The sequence below is a fragment of the Triticum aestivum genome, chromosome 2A (genome assembly GCF_018294505.1).
Source record: "Triticum aestivum cultivar Chinese Spring chromosome 2A, IWGSC CS RefSeq v2.1, whole genome shotgun sequence".
NCBI lineage: Eukaryota > Viridiplantae > Streptophyta > Magnoliopsida > Poales > Poaceae > Triticum > Triticum aestivum.
The window spans coordinates 9830630-9845600 of record NC_057797.1 but is presented as its reverse complement, the minus strand read 5'-3'; the positions used below and the strand labels follow the sequence as shown (position 1 = coordinate 9845600).

The following is a 14971-nucleotide window of genomic DNA, read 5'->3' as shown; positions in this document are numbered from 1 at the left end:
TTCTCCACCCTTATCCTTGCTAACTGATTGTGTGTTTGGTTCCTGCACGAGCTTGGTCCGTTCCGTCAGATACAGTATCTTTATCTTTTTTGTGTTTGATTACGTACACAAGTTCTCCAGTCAAGCCTGAAAGTTGGCCGTGGAGAAACGCTTAAATCGTCTGTTTCTCCAGGGCCAGCCGCGCATGCCCTATGGGGCAGGCTACCTCTCGTCCTCTCTTCACTCATGCAGAACGTAGCCAAACCAAGCAGCAGGCATTTTTGGAGGTTACAACAGATATGACTGTTACCAAAGTGATGTTGGCAACCAAACATTTCTCAAGTGTATTTTTCATCCTGCGTCCCTTTCCACCTGCCTCTCAGGCTTGGCGCAATTATAATTTGGATATGGTCTTCACATTTACTTCCATACATGTCAATGTAATTGACAAGCTACATCCAAAGAATGCCATTGCCAGCCCTGTTGAAGAAATTCAGGACCTTTTTCGGACTACAAAATATCCAGATTTGCACAGTTAAAATTATACAACTGGATGTGCAGGACTGAATAAAAGACGATGCTGGCATAGCTTTGCATTTCAAAAGAATCAGCGTAGGGAAACATATATTTGTGTAGAGGCCTATAAGGATCTTCTGCTACCCAAAATAGAGGATACAGACTAAAATAAGTACATATATATACAAAATCACGTGACTCCTATGTTCATTGATCCAGGCTGGCCATAACAGGGCTTCCGACTTCTTCTTTGAGAAAGGCTTTCTACTGTTCTTAATGATGCCTTAAACAGTAATCTCTGAAATATCCTATGGCATTACGGGGTATACAGATTCTTGCACCTTCAACCTTATGTTGTTAATTTGTTATTACCTTAGTAGAAGCGGACAGCAAGAATAAGTGTGCAATTCACAAAATGAAAACAGTCATGATTCAACAGTAAGTGTGCCTCCAAATTTTCTGTTACTTTCTTGAACACATCCATGCCTAGCAATCCAACAAGACTTAGCAATGCATGCTATATAATCACATGTTGACATATGTTAGCCATTTGTCCCAAATAACCTGAATACCATATGACAAGTTCAACAATAATATTGGAGGACAAAAATATGTGACTAATTTGACTGAGTAGTATCAGACACCAAGCTGTGGTATAACGCCTGCTTAATCATGAAAACCAAAGATCTTTGTATGGAATAGCCAAAAAGGACCTTCTTCTGTTTGTTTGCAACAAATCTCTGCATATATGAAGCATTTATTAGGCCTACAATGGCACATTTGCACACTGCATCCATACAGAGAACCGAGTCAATCATATATATGCATTAGTTTGGTTGTGTAAATCTGTAATTTGGCGGCGCAAAAATAGGTCAGCAGAAAAGGGACAAACAGCATACAGAACCCATACGCATAATGAGGTAGTGAAAACGTAGCTGTTGTTTCTATGTATATGAATTACTTAGCCTGGTTGGAGTTCTGTATGGATGCCATTCAGAGCATTCTCATGCATCCATGCCTCTTCGCACTTTGAAATCCAGCCGGGAACCACAGAATCTGAAATGTTCAATTTAGATATACAATAATAGGTTGCAGAATTAACAAGAGCTAAGATTCTGACCTTTTAGTCTATTTATTTATTCCAGAAAATTTGATTTGGCAGGCAAAACATTATCAGAAAGATGAGCCAGTTATCTGTGGTGAACGAAATGAACTCTTCATTTTGACTTTTACATTTACTGATTGAAACATTTGGTCAGTGTTGATTACCCATGCAAGTGCCTGACCGGGCACATCAAACTTTCTGGTCCACACATGATTGCTTACACATGAACGAGCACTCTTCTATTCCCTCAACTTCTGACGAATCAGACTGTCGTTAACCCTGAATTTTCTTTTACACAATCTTTGCTTCTATCGAGGAGTGTTCCCATACCCTCACTGAAGAAAGGCAACTAGTAACTCACAGACTCTCAGTGCATCCAGCAGGAGCGAGGGGATTGGGGGAGATGGGGCTTGGGACCTGTGTCTGTGGGTCGTGGCTGTTTGCTTTTTCCCCGGGGTTTTTCTGCTGTTTTTGTTGAGCGGGGATGGGACAAGGGGTGGGCTGGTTTTGCAGGAGAGTGCGAGGGATATGGATCCATTAAGACCGCAGACTCCCCTTTGTAGTAAAGATAAGAGAAACTGCTAAGATAACTGTACCGAACATAGTAGTAATAGTATTCATCTCTGGGGAAGCAGGGCATGTGCAACTTGTCAAGCAGCACTTGGTAGTTTTGTAACTTTATAATCCAAATGTACTCCCATCACTACATGTACATGCTGCTAAATGCTTGTTTGCCGTAGTGATATGGTGGATCTGAGATGAGGATACAAGGGAATCAGGCTACCTCTAGTGTAAGAAAGTAAAGATCAGCAAAAAGAAAAAGTTAATTCTTGTTGCGTTTCATTCACCCAAGTTGGCACTATAATACTCCCGCAGCGGTCACGCTAGGCACTTGACAGTTAGTTCACCTAAGATAAGTAGCTTAAACCAGGCTTTAACAGCTAACGAGAAACTACAAGGAAATGATAAATGACATGTATAATCGTTCCGCTGGCTACACTTGGTCACTCCTGAACTGTGGATGAACTTTGAGTGAAGGTGGCAACGCGATTGCCTGCATCGTCTTGGAGGGCTCAGTACCTTGAGGTATCGAGCAGACGGTGTCCTCTCATGGCCTCTGAGAGCATCTTGAGCTGCATCATCATCCCAGAGTTGGTAATGTATCAAACGTGCGCCTCCTCGACGATGGTGCCAACTCTGATCAGGAGATGCTGCAACCTCTCCACCACCTTCTCCTCTGATCATGCATGGCTGGAGGAGTGGTAACTGTTCATCAGGAAGGAGATGAACCGACTTACAAGTTCACCTGTAAGTGCAGATATGGCAACCTTCATGGCCAGGATTCATGACATAGCTGCTTGTTGATCTCTGGTCAAATTTAACTAAGCTGGCCTCTGCCAAGTCTTGAAGTATTCGTGCATTTAAACAAACTATCCCTGAATGAGTTGGTGGGTGAAAGACATGGAGCAGTTTAGAGGCCCAAAGGCGTTACCGGGACCTGTCAACTTTCCAAACAGCTTGGGAAAGAATTAACCAACCAGTATTTGTAATGTTCACGATAGGTCCAAATCAGTTATTGTCCCGTTGCAAAATGTATATTTAATCGTCTTTGCAATTTTCTTTGGTTGGACTTTTACATTTTACGTACGAGGGAATGGCATCCCATATACGTGCAGTCTACTATTGCAAGGTTTGACCAACAGATAACTTCAGTGGAGAGAAGCAGCGCACAGCTCATTGACAAAATATGGGCCCCTTTATCTTTGTCAGTGAGAGTCACAACTCTATACCTTAGTAATTTTTCTGAGCACATGTAACTAGCTTGTTTCCACATTTGCTCCTTTTGTCAGAACCTATCAATCTCTGTATGGCTTATCTTGTGCTAATTCAGTTTTCAATCGGAATTGTTGCACCGTGTGCATTTTTAGATTCCAGGCTTTACCTGAATGGCAAAAATGGGAAAGCAAATACTGTGATCCAACTTGGTTTTGTTATTAAAAAACTAAAAGTAGTCGCCCTACAAGAAATTGTTTGTACCCCCTGTACATTTCTCCATGTACTGAGTATGGTCAGAACAGTTACCATAGCACAAGACAGTCTAAAATTTACGAAAAAAATGCTTCATTATTGTGGTCGAAAATCGAACAGGAAGGCCTCAAGGAGGACCGAGTGATCCAAAACGAATTCTCTGCCAAAGATTTGCTGGAGCTATATACTTCTGCAGCAGTCACATTAGGCACTTGGCAGTTAGTTCAGATAAGACTAGCGGCTTAAACTGGGCTTAAACAGCAAACTAGAGACAACAAGGAAATGGTAAATGACGAGTAGAATCATGCCGTTGGATACACTTGGGCACTCCTGAACCGTCGGTGAACCTTGAGTGAAGGCGGCAAAGCAAGCGATGCTTTTCTCCTGTTTTGGTCAGCTTCAAATTTAAAGTGTGTTCTGAATGTTCAGAAGTTCCAGAATCCATAAACTAGACAACACTTGAATAAATATTCTTTTCTTATTTCAGTTAAGTTTTCTCACCTTCCTATATGGATCAGGATTCATTCAATGGTGCGAGATGATGTTGTTTGTTATCTAGAAAGTGCAGGGGGGTTTGGTGGATTGGATAGAACAAAATTTTATTTATAATTGAGATCTCCAACTCATTTAGTTGAATGGTACTCCCTCCGATCCAAAATCACGACACTTATTTTTGATCGGAGGGAGTGTATAATCACTCCGTAAAATGGTTTCCCCATGGCCACTTGAACACATCTATTTGGCATGTAATGTAAAAAAGTACCGAGGGTCACATTACACGAGTTCTGAACAAAATTAGATTAGCACTCCTTGCCGCTTTCTCACCTTCTTCATGTGTATCCTGAGCATGACTTGTAACAAAGTGAGCAAATGAGTTATGAGGGGGTATCCATGATTCCCATGAAAATAAAACTAAGTCTTCTTTCGGTCTAACATTAGGAATGCTAGCAATTACCCAGATGTTTCACTTTGGCGATTCCTTCTTGATTGAAACATTAACTGTATGGCGTGTTGTGCTAAGTGGAGTCAATCTTCTTCCTCATCCTCGTCTGATTCCACCAAGGACGCGCTGTCGGAGTCTTCGTCTTCTGATTCAGACTCGGGCTCAGCAGCAGAAGGCTCGTACCCCTTGTCTGATTCCTATGTTTCCTCTGCCCCGGAATCGCTTGCCTCCATGTTCAGGAACTCCCAGCCACCATCGTCAACAAACTTCTGAGGATCATCAATGATAGTCTTCAGGATAGGACGCCAGTTCAGATACAGCCTGCTCTCATAGTACTTGAGATCGGTGGTGTCAACCCACTCCTTTATCGCGTCAAGTGAGGTTGTCTGGATGGAGTCGATGCGGAGAACATCCTTCTTGAAGTCGTTGAACACGATAGCCATGTCAAATTTCTTTGTTCCAAAGCCCACCCTCTCCAGATTAACAATCTCTATCTCACCCAGGGTCACCACTAGGAAAGGAGTCTCAATTAGCTCAACCAAACAAGTTGAAGTTGGAATGATGAAAGCTGAAGCTTTATACGGAACCCCATGGAATCCAAGCTCTCTAAGAGGGATATGGAACTCCAGATCAAGCCCCTTGAACTGTGGTTGCGACCAGTGGTCATTAACCTTGTTGATATAGTTCTGGAACTCCATGGTTGATTCTGTTCTTCCGGTCCCTCTCACGCCGCTCTTCTTCAATCTCATCAGGATCAAGGGCTGATCTCCTTCTGCCACCAACAGTTTGAACAACATCCATCACTTCAACATGATATGATTGTGCAATGGATATGTAGGAGGGTAATCATTTCTTTCTCTGCCGGCTGGAAAAAAACATATGTTCTATATTCCCGTACATGATATCCATACGCTCATCAGCCCTTGAAGTAGAACATCTGAAACCATTAACATGGGCCTGAAGAGTTCCTGTCAGCTTTCTCCCACGACCACCAAATGCAGGCCGTATCCACACATCATTAAGCCTCATTTGCTTTGTTTTGGTGCTTTGATTGCTGGAGTTTCTCCTGAGTAACAAGGGTGCTTGCTTGCTGGAGTTTCTCCTGAGTAACAAGGGTGGCCCTCTCTGGCTCCCTTGAAGCTACTTGCCTCCTCAATGTTTTGATCTGCTGCACAACTTCACTGCTATGCCGTGGATCCTTTGAGCGTAATGTAATCATTTTCAAGTAGATAGCTCCTTGAGCCTTGTCAAACATTTGAGAATGGCATGCCAGGTACTCCCTCCGTTCCGAATTACTTGTCGCTCAAATGGATGTATCTAGCATCAAAATAGTGTTAGATACATCCACTTGAGCGACAAGTAATTCAGAACGGAGGGAGTACATTAAACAAAATGCGGATAGTGCAGGTGTGGTTGCCCTAGTGGCTTGTCACACTCTTAACAGTAGAAACATGGAAAGGGATCATGCTGCCATAAATAGGTAAGAGAACACCTTCATTCCTCTGATCCACCTGTATCACCAACTCTCTCGAATAGGGCACATCATTCACATTCTTTTATGCAGCAAGCTCATTTGAAGACCTAGAAGGAAGAACCAGAACCACCCCCATCAAGCCTTCTAGAAGTCTCTGGAGCTCTTCCTTGGACATCCATCTCCGGGTTGTCTGATCGAAGTGTCGCCATGGATGGTAGTGCTTCCAGGCTATTTGACTCAACCTAAGCCCGCTTCGGCTTCGGAACTTCCTCCTCATCATTAAATGAATAGGCAACATCTTTAACAGCCTTGGAGCAATTGGTCAAGATCTCTGCAGTCTTGTCACTAACTTAAGCTGTATCAGCTAATAACTTAAAGAACTGCTTTGTCTTCTCATTGTTTGTTTCTGCCTGTATATTACTCAAACACTGCAACTGCAGCCTTAAAAACTGCAGACATCTGATTGCCTGGTTTACATGCTGCTAAAGAAGCTTCCTGGGCTTTCAAAAGTGTCTAATACGCCCTACTCTCTGCTGGGGTAGTATCTACCAGAAATGTTCTGGCAACATTGGAACAGTAGTTACTGTACCTGGACCCAGTTGCGCAGATGATGATACTTGCAGGATCATAGTAGAGATAATCATCATTGCTGGAGGCACCTGGCCTAAGATCAAACTTCCCTCCACTTTAGAAGACAGGAGGGTAGCATATATCAATATTTTCAGGCTTCAACTTCTCCTTGGCCTTCAAAGGATCAATAATAACCTTCTCTGTGTCATACATCAATGACAAGTGTGAGACTTTTCTCTCCTCATCAATAACCTTCTCCATGGTCGGTACCACAAAGTTTTTCATTAGAGATGAAGTTAGGCAAGCAGTCTTTTTCACACATATGATCTTTGTGGCACCTTCGACGGCAAAAATCTCAGGAAACCCGTGTGTTACGTCTGCAAGTTGTACACAGATCCAACAGATAACTTTTCTGCCCATGTTTCAAGGAGCTTACCCTGAGGTGCCTCTTTTGCAATGTGACCAACAACTTAAGTGTCAGATTTCGACTGAGCACAAACAGCACGCAGTATTATCATCCATCAGGTCAATGCCATCCCCATTCTTGCTTTTCACATGCAAGACAATATCAGAACCAAAACAGCCTCATTTGCAGCAGCATCCTTGATGGTTCCAATGAGATTTTGCTTTCTTCTGGCTGCATAAGAAATGTATCTGCTTCTGCATGAAGACAATTATGGTTTCTGGAAATTCATCATATCCAAGAAACCAAACATCCAGAGCTGTGGATTTCAAATGACGGAGATCCTCAGAAGGAGGCGGAGTCGCAATTGCAATGGCATCAGAAGAAGCCCAAAGATCAGACTTATTTTCGTTCCAATGGTCATAAAACACGTTAAGCCGCCTACTGAAGGTCTCTAGATTGATTGTATGGGCTGCTCCTGAGCCTAATTTTTCTTTACTATTATCTGCCATCTGTACCATGAAGCCAACTGCAGGAAAATTGATGATACTTAGCTAGTGCAATCGTCTGAAAAATACCAGTTACAGGCTTTGGTATGCATGTAGCTAAAACTTTTTATAAGCTAGCTAGTAGTAAAATGAGAATCAACGGCATCAAATTCATAGCACTGACAAAACGGGTGACATTTACGTACGTGGTCTAGAGCCTTATACAAATGTTTTTGCTTAGATATTATGACGATTTTTTTCATGGCTTGCGTTCTCGATGACAAGACACAGCAAGCAGATGTAGGCCAGAAGATGATGATGGTTTAACCTTTGTATGCAGCCTGCCAGGGATACCAAAATCATCGAGCTTTACCTGCTTTGCAATCGAGGTGACCATTTTGTGGAGAGAGAGAGAGGAAAAAGAAAAGTAATGTGAAGATGAGAAAAGTTTTGGAGTGGAGAAATGCTTGCTGGATGCTAGAGATGGAGATGAACACCATAGTCTATTTTGAACAGTTTGATGTGTCAGCTTGTTATTTTGATTTTTCTGATTCAATTTTGTCTGCATATATGTATTCTAGGTCCATGCATGCATGTTTTGAATTTTGAGTCGTCTTTGCTTAGCAGATGATACATACATAGATAGATAGAAACACCTCAAGGTCATTGCTTATATATGATGACACATAATAATGGCAAGAGTAAAAAGAAGGGGCGGCAAATAATTCAAGGTCGGTCTACATTGGTTAATAATGCATATGATAGATGATGGTTTGCCCTCCCGTGCGGGCGGAGCCATGGTGGTGCCTATCACACGACCCGGTTGGATCGACCTCAAGGGGGGGCTAGCATGCAAGGGCAAAATCACACGAGCAAAGCTGGGGGCATTCAGAAGTGTCCATCAGTGTACAATGTAGATAGCTCTATTACATTCAGAAGTGCAATAACAATACAAAGGGATGGGAAAAATAGAGACTGATGAATGAATACAAATTAGGACTTTGGCAAAAATGAATGGAATTCCAGCGTGAACATTCTGATAATTAAATTGAGAAAAATAAGCTCACTCACGAGAGTGCAGCACTACATATATAGATTTGTAACTCTATATATTGATCAATAGCGACAAGAAGAAATAAAAGATACTGCTGCTGCTTGTTCACTCCATCAAAAATCTAATCTTCTGGAGTGTGCAGCAGCTCTGAAGCTTGATCGGTTTGAAGCAAAAGTTCTGTATATCCTCCAGGGATCACTGGAATAAAAATGGTCGAGGGGTCCCCGTTAAACATATTATTTGCAAGGATAGGCATTGTAGAATTAGAACCTGTGCCTGCCTCCGAATATCCCTGCTTCACAATAAGACGTAAACTATTTATAACTGTTGTGGTAGAATTAAATTGCCCGAAATATGCTCAAGAATTTCAATATTTGTTCCCTTCTATTCAAAAAATGTTCGCAATTTAAAAAACCAATTATCGATTACCATTCTTAGTTTAGAATTTCAAATTTAAAAATGTTTACCTTTATTTTACAAATTCAGAAACTATTAGTGAATTTCAAAAAGTGTTCCCACTTTTAAAATTGGTTCCCAAATTCGGAAAATGTTCATGTTTTCAGAAAATTCGAAAATGGAAATTTTTTTGGCAATTGCAGAAATTTTCCTACTTTAAAAATTTGTTCACAGTCCGAAAAGTTTTCAAAATTTGTTCAAAAATTCAAATAATGTTTGGGAATTTTAATTTTAAATTTTGTTCACAAATTCGATTTTTTCATGTTTTCAAGATTTATAATTTTTTGTCGTGAATTTCAGAAAATGTTTGCATTTTGAATTTTTGTCACAAATTCAGATAATATTCGTGAATTTTTAAAATGTTCCTGCTTTCCATTGTTCATAAAAAATTCAATAAATGTCCATATTTTCAAAATTTGTTCGCTAAATAAAATAATGTTCATGTTTTGAAAATGTTCGTAAATCCAAAAAATTGAGGGTTTTTCATTTTTTTTCTGGTTTTAAAATATTTATTCATAATTTTAAAAAATGTTTGTGTTTATAAATTTGTTTAGTTTTTGACAAAATCTTTGAGATTCCCAAAAAATGTTATGCTTTCACAAAATGAAGATTTTGATTTTGTTTCAGAAATCTCAAAAATAAAACCACATTTGAAATTTCAAAAAAGTTCATATAAACTGGGTTGCCATTTTGGATATCAAATCTTTAGAAATTACGGTGGCTAGCGATGTTGATCACGTGCAGTCGTGGGAGCAAATCACACGAGCACGGTCCTATCTTTGCCTTTTTTCAACTCTCGAAGACTCGAACGTGATGGCTCCGCCTGCCACTGCAAATGGACCGGCCCAGGTTAGCCGTCTCTGTGCAAATCCCCAAACCCTCGCCGCCTCATCGTCCGGCGACCATTCACCAACGTGGACCCTTGACGGAGGCCGATCTGCGGTGCAGGGGGCTCGACCCGCACGAGGTGGACGGATCCACGGAGCAGCTGCTCTCCCACATCTGCAAAAGCTCGTCCCCGCCCTGCCGGCCTCCGACCACCGGCGGCACACGCCCCTGCACAAGATCCTCTCCCGCCTCGCCGTCACGGACCCCAAGCGCAACCCCGCCCTCCCCGCGCCCGACGGCGTCGACCGCATCAGCCTCCTCCACGACGCGCTCCTGCGCGAAATCCTCTGCCGCCTCCCCGTCAAGGACGGCGCGCGCACCTCCGTCCTCGCCTCGCGCTGGCGCCGCGTCTGGCTCTCCACGCCCCAGGTCCTGGCCGACGCCCACCTCCGCCCCAAAGGCTGCCGCTTGCCCCCCACGCCCGCGGACTCGCCGGCCATCGTCGCCTCCGTCTCCAGCATCCTCGAAGCGCACACCGGCACCATCCCCACCGTTCAGCCTGGACGGCACGAGCGGGCTTTCCGGCCCGCTCGTGGCCCATTTAGGACCGGCCCGTACGGTCCAGGCCCGACAGAAAAACTAGCCGGTCCGAGCCCAGAAAAGGAGACCGAAATTTTTTCGGTCCGGTCCGGTCTTTATCCGGGCCGACCGAGCGGACCGCTGGCGGCAAGGCCCATCAAGTGTACAGATAAGCCATCGAGGCCCACCCCGAGCCGAGCGACCCCCTCCCCTCGTTCCATTCCCCCCTCGCTCGATTCCTTCTTCGTTCTGCCCCTCCAGCGCCTCCTGCTCTGTTCCTCTATCCTCGTCGTCACGGCCACCGGCAACCCCCGAGCGAACCACCGCGTCTCCAAGCACCGCCGCATCGCCATCTTCCTGCCCGTGCGATGAATTGGTCCAGACGCCGCCTACACGACGCACGCATCCTCTGTTCCCCGACCAAGGCCGCCATCAATTTTGTCGCAGTCGTCAAGTCCCAGCCTTACTGTTACTGACGTGATGAAGCAGTGCAACCTGTGCACGCAGGCACGCAGGGCACGAACTGTATCTCCTTCTTTGCCCGTCATGTCGGCGAACACTCTTGAATAAATCCGAAACTCCTGTCACGTTTTCAGTTAGTTCAGTTAACACTTTGGTTTTTGGTCAGGTTAGGCTCGAACACTTTCCTTCTGTTAGCTAGTTTAGCTCGCGGGTCTAACTGCCTGGAGCCACACTCGCGCCTCGTCGGTCTGCTCGTGGAACGGCACCAGTGTTGTGGATCACGACGACGCAAAGTTAGGGGCCACGAAGCCTTGTTTCCCGTTCTGTAAGTCTGACTAATAGAACAGAAAAGGTCTGAAGTTTGTGCAGCGCAAAACACCTGTATCTTCCTTTTTTTCTTGAGCAATCTCTCGTTCGCGTGGGTTCGTTCCAAGGGCACCTCTGGTGTAGACAAACACGTCGGAGAACGCACACACGTTGGTGTGCTCTGTCTTGTTCCCCATGAACTGGAAGTTGATCTCGTCATGATTGTCCCAATGTCTGAATTTGGCAATTAATTGATGCACATACAGTTAGAATTGCATGCAATACAAGCTGATTAGCAATCTGAAACTGGAAGCGCCGATGTACATACCTAGTATGTGCTGAGAGTAACGGTATCGACGGGCGGCGGAGTTCTCCACGACGAGCTTGATATTGGCAGAGATGCTACCATAGATGAACTGCCTCTTCGTCTGCAGCAAGCAGCCGGAGTAGTTGATCTTTAGGACAGGGCACGACACAGACGAACGCACGCCGGCGCAAGGCACACACGCAGCTCACGTTCCCCCTCCATCGCTCGGTCCCTCGGTCCTGACCGAGCTTTCTCCTCGCCGGTCCGGTCCAGGGAAACAGGCCCGTTGGGCACTTCGGTCCGGTCCGGTCCGGACCGGTCGCGGCCGGTCCAAAGCACGGCTCGGTCAGGGACCGGACCGGCTCGGACCGTGTCCACCCTGACCCACCGTCCACCTCACCTGCAGCCACACGAGCGCGTACCAGGCCCAGCTCGCGCGCTGGCTCCACCTCCTCGCCACCAAGGGCGTCCAGGAGCTCGTCCTCGTCAACCGCCCGTGGCCGCTCGACGTGCCCCTCCCGCCCGCGCTCTTCAGCATCACTACCCTCGCTTGCCTCTACATCGGCCTCTGGAAGTTCCCGGACGTGGCCAGGTTACCGCTCGGCACCTCCTTCCCCCATCTCCGTGAGCTCGGCATCTGCAGCGTCGTCATGGAGGACGGGGACATCGACTTTGTCGTCGCCAAGAGCCCCGTCCTGGAGACCCTCAACATCCATGGATGCAACAAGGGGCTGCGCCTTCGCCTCGTCAGCCAGAGCCTCCGCTGCGTCCAAATTTGCAGCTCTGTTCTCGAGGACATTGCCGTGGTGAAGGCTCCTCGCCTCGAGCGGCTCATCCTGGAGGGCTTTCGGAGCAACGCCGTTGTCTTGTGCACCAGAGTCAGGATTGGCGACGCTCCCAAGCTACACGCGTTAGGAATCTTGGAGCCAGGGAGCACCATACTAGAGATCCGAGACACCATCGTCGTGGTACATACATCTCCTGTCTGCAGTCTAACATTGTTCAACTAGCAAAATGTCCAGTTGATGGAGGTCCATGACTAAATGTGTGACTTTTTTTTTGTTTAATCGGGTTCATTTCAGCCCGGGATAAAGGCGAGCCCAAGCACCATGGCCACCGGCATCAAGGTCCTGAGTCTGAATGTGCGTTTCGGAAACCACACGGATGCCAAGATGGTTCCCTCCTTCCTCGGCTGCTTTCCCAATTTGGAGGCACTGCACATTATTGTAAGTTCTTTCCATTTCATGTTTTAGTTGCGATCGACAATGGTAGAAAGCACATGAATAGTTGAGTGAGATCTCTGGTGATACTAACAAACATGGGGAACTGCATATATAGTGCATACACGGTATCAATTTCTGATCTTTCACGTGTGGGCTACTTGGTAGTTGTTACTTTCTGCTAATTTCACGTGTGAAAATATTGATTGTTGATTTGCATAGCTCTGTCTGAGTCAATGATCATAAATGTCAAGCATTCCATTTATTATCAGCCATCAGGTTTTCTCTTCTTACCCCCACTAACTTTTGGAAAGCAACCTTCACCTTTAGGGCCTGTATTTCAGCTGTCAAGTTTGCAACTTATATATAATCATCTTGCTCATTCCTGCCTACAGTTTTCTGGTGATCTGTGTGATATTACCACAGTGCCGTGTTAGTTCTTTGGTACTAGACCGTATCATGACATGAGTTATGTCTACTTAACTAATTGCACAGTTCTTTTCAGGCTAACATTTATTCTTAGCCACCAGGTCTTCTCTACACATACTAAACAGTGACTAGAGTACAAAATGATAATTCTGGGGGTTGCACATTGCTGCCTACTATTTGTTGGAGGTCCATGTAGCATGCCATAATGCCATATTGATGCTGGTAAATTGTGCACTTGTTAGGAGAGCTAATCTGCAGCTCAAATGTGTAGCCTAACTTCTTAATTTGTTATACATGAACTGTGATCATGAGGCCACCGTAGTTGCTGTTCTATCTGTACTACTAGGATAGTTGGTACTTTGTCTAGCTTCATTCATGGGAAGCATTGGCATCTCATATCTCTCATATATCAGAACCCACATTTAGGTATGCATGCTGTTTGTTTCACGGGACAATAACTGCCGCTTTTCAATTAATATGAAGCGCTGTGTGGTATTAATTTGCACCATGTTTGTGTGTACCAGCATTATATACTCAGCATGATTCATCATAGCTGAACTGTGAGTGATTTAATTGTTTTTTTTCTTGCAGTCTGAAAAATGTGATCATCAAGCTGGCAGTGCCAGGATGAACCGCAGCTTCTGGAAGCAGACCAAGCCCACTGAAAGTGTCAAGTCGTGTATCAAGGTGTTCTCTTACAGAGAATTCCGAGGGGAGCTTGGGGAGGTTGCCTTCCTCAAGTTCTTCTTTCGGAACGCGAGGGCGCTGAGGACTGCGTCCATCTCCATGGCTAACCAGAGCTTCACGACATTCTCGATGGATGAGGCAACTCGTAAAGCACAGGAAGCTTCTAACAACATGGCCAGCAGGTCCTGCGAAATGGTGCTTCTCGGGAGCACAGGTCCTGAAGGAGGTAGCCCCTGGAGCTTCAAGAGAGGGACGGATTACTCCTTTGATGACCCTTTCTCAGCGGTGCAGATCCACAACATAGCTTAATATCTGTATCTGCTTCTTTTGGTACCTGACTTTGGTGGTACTTACATTGCAGACTTTGTGTTAAATTCGTTGTCTGATCTTTGATGAGAATCAGAAATAGTATGGACTGATGATAGCTTGCTTGCCTCTTTCCTGTAGTATATGCTCCTTGCAACTTTTTGATTGTGGCAGCATGTTTTAACTGTATTCTGTGGATCATGTCGTCCTGATCGCCATGCAGATCAATTATCATCAGAACTCTATGGTCTTTAGGCATGTATTGTTTTGATTATATATGTCGTTGAACTTCAGGAGGTACCATTTTATTTCGGGCGTTACCTGCATCTCTGATTGAGCTTGTCAATATTATTTGATTTCTAATTTCACATTGCATTGATTCTCGACATGCCAAAGAGGAAACGTACTGATGTGCTGTGTAAATTTTTTTTGGCCTTAAGGATCCATTAATTTGCATATGAATTCTTTGACTTCTTCTAGGTACATATGAACGACCTGCATGATTCTGTAAACCAGCATGTGCTAATTTGTTATCTTCATACATGCTCTGCTAGGTACACGCGAGAAAATCACAAATTCAGGCCTCAAAAGTCTGGATCCCACAACAGTGCTATAAGGAATGAGTTCATCTCATTTTTGCGATAATTGAAAATGGTGCCCAGGCTCATTTGCTTCCGGTGAACAGTAAATTCAAAAAAAAGAGCAAACAAATTCAAAAAGGTCTGGACCTTTTACACAAGAAAGACGAGAGAATTTTCTAGGTGCATGCAAAATTTCAAGGTGTTTGGACATTTCACGAGCTCATGATGAAAAAAAAACAAAATTCGGTCT

The 14971-nt window shown here is 44.5% G+C and overlaps 2 pseudogenes; one reads left to right on the top strand and one right to left on the bottom strand.

Moving 5' to 3' along the window:
* Positions 1 to 4654: 4654 nt before the first annotated feature.
* On the bottom strand, positions 4655 to 7530 carry LOC123191299 (FACT complex subunit SPT16-like; annotated as a pseudogene).
* Positions 7531 to 9829: 2299 nt separating this feature from the next.
* On the top strand, positions 9830 to 14205 carry LOC123191298 (putative F-box/FBD/LRR-repeat protein At5g44950; annotated as a pseudogene).
* The last annotated feature ends 766 nt before the right edge of the window (positions 14206 to 14971 follow it).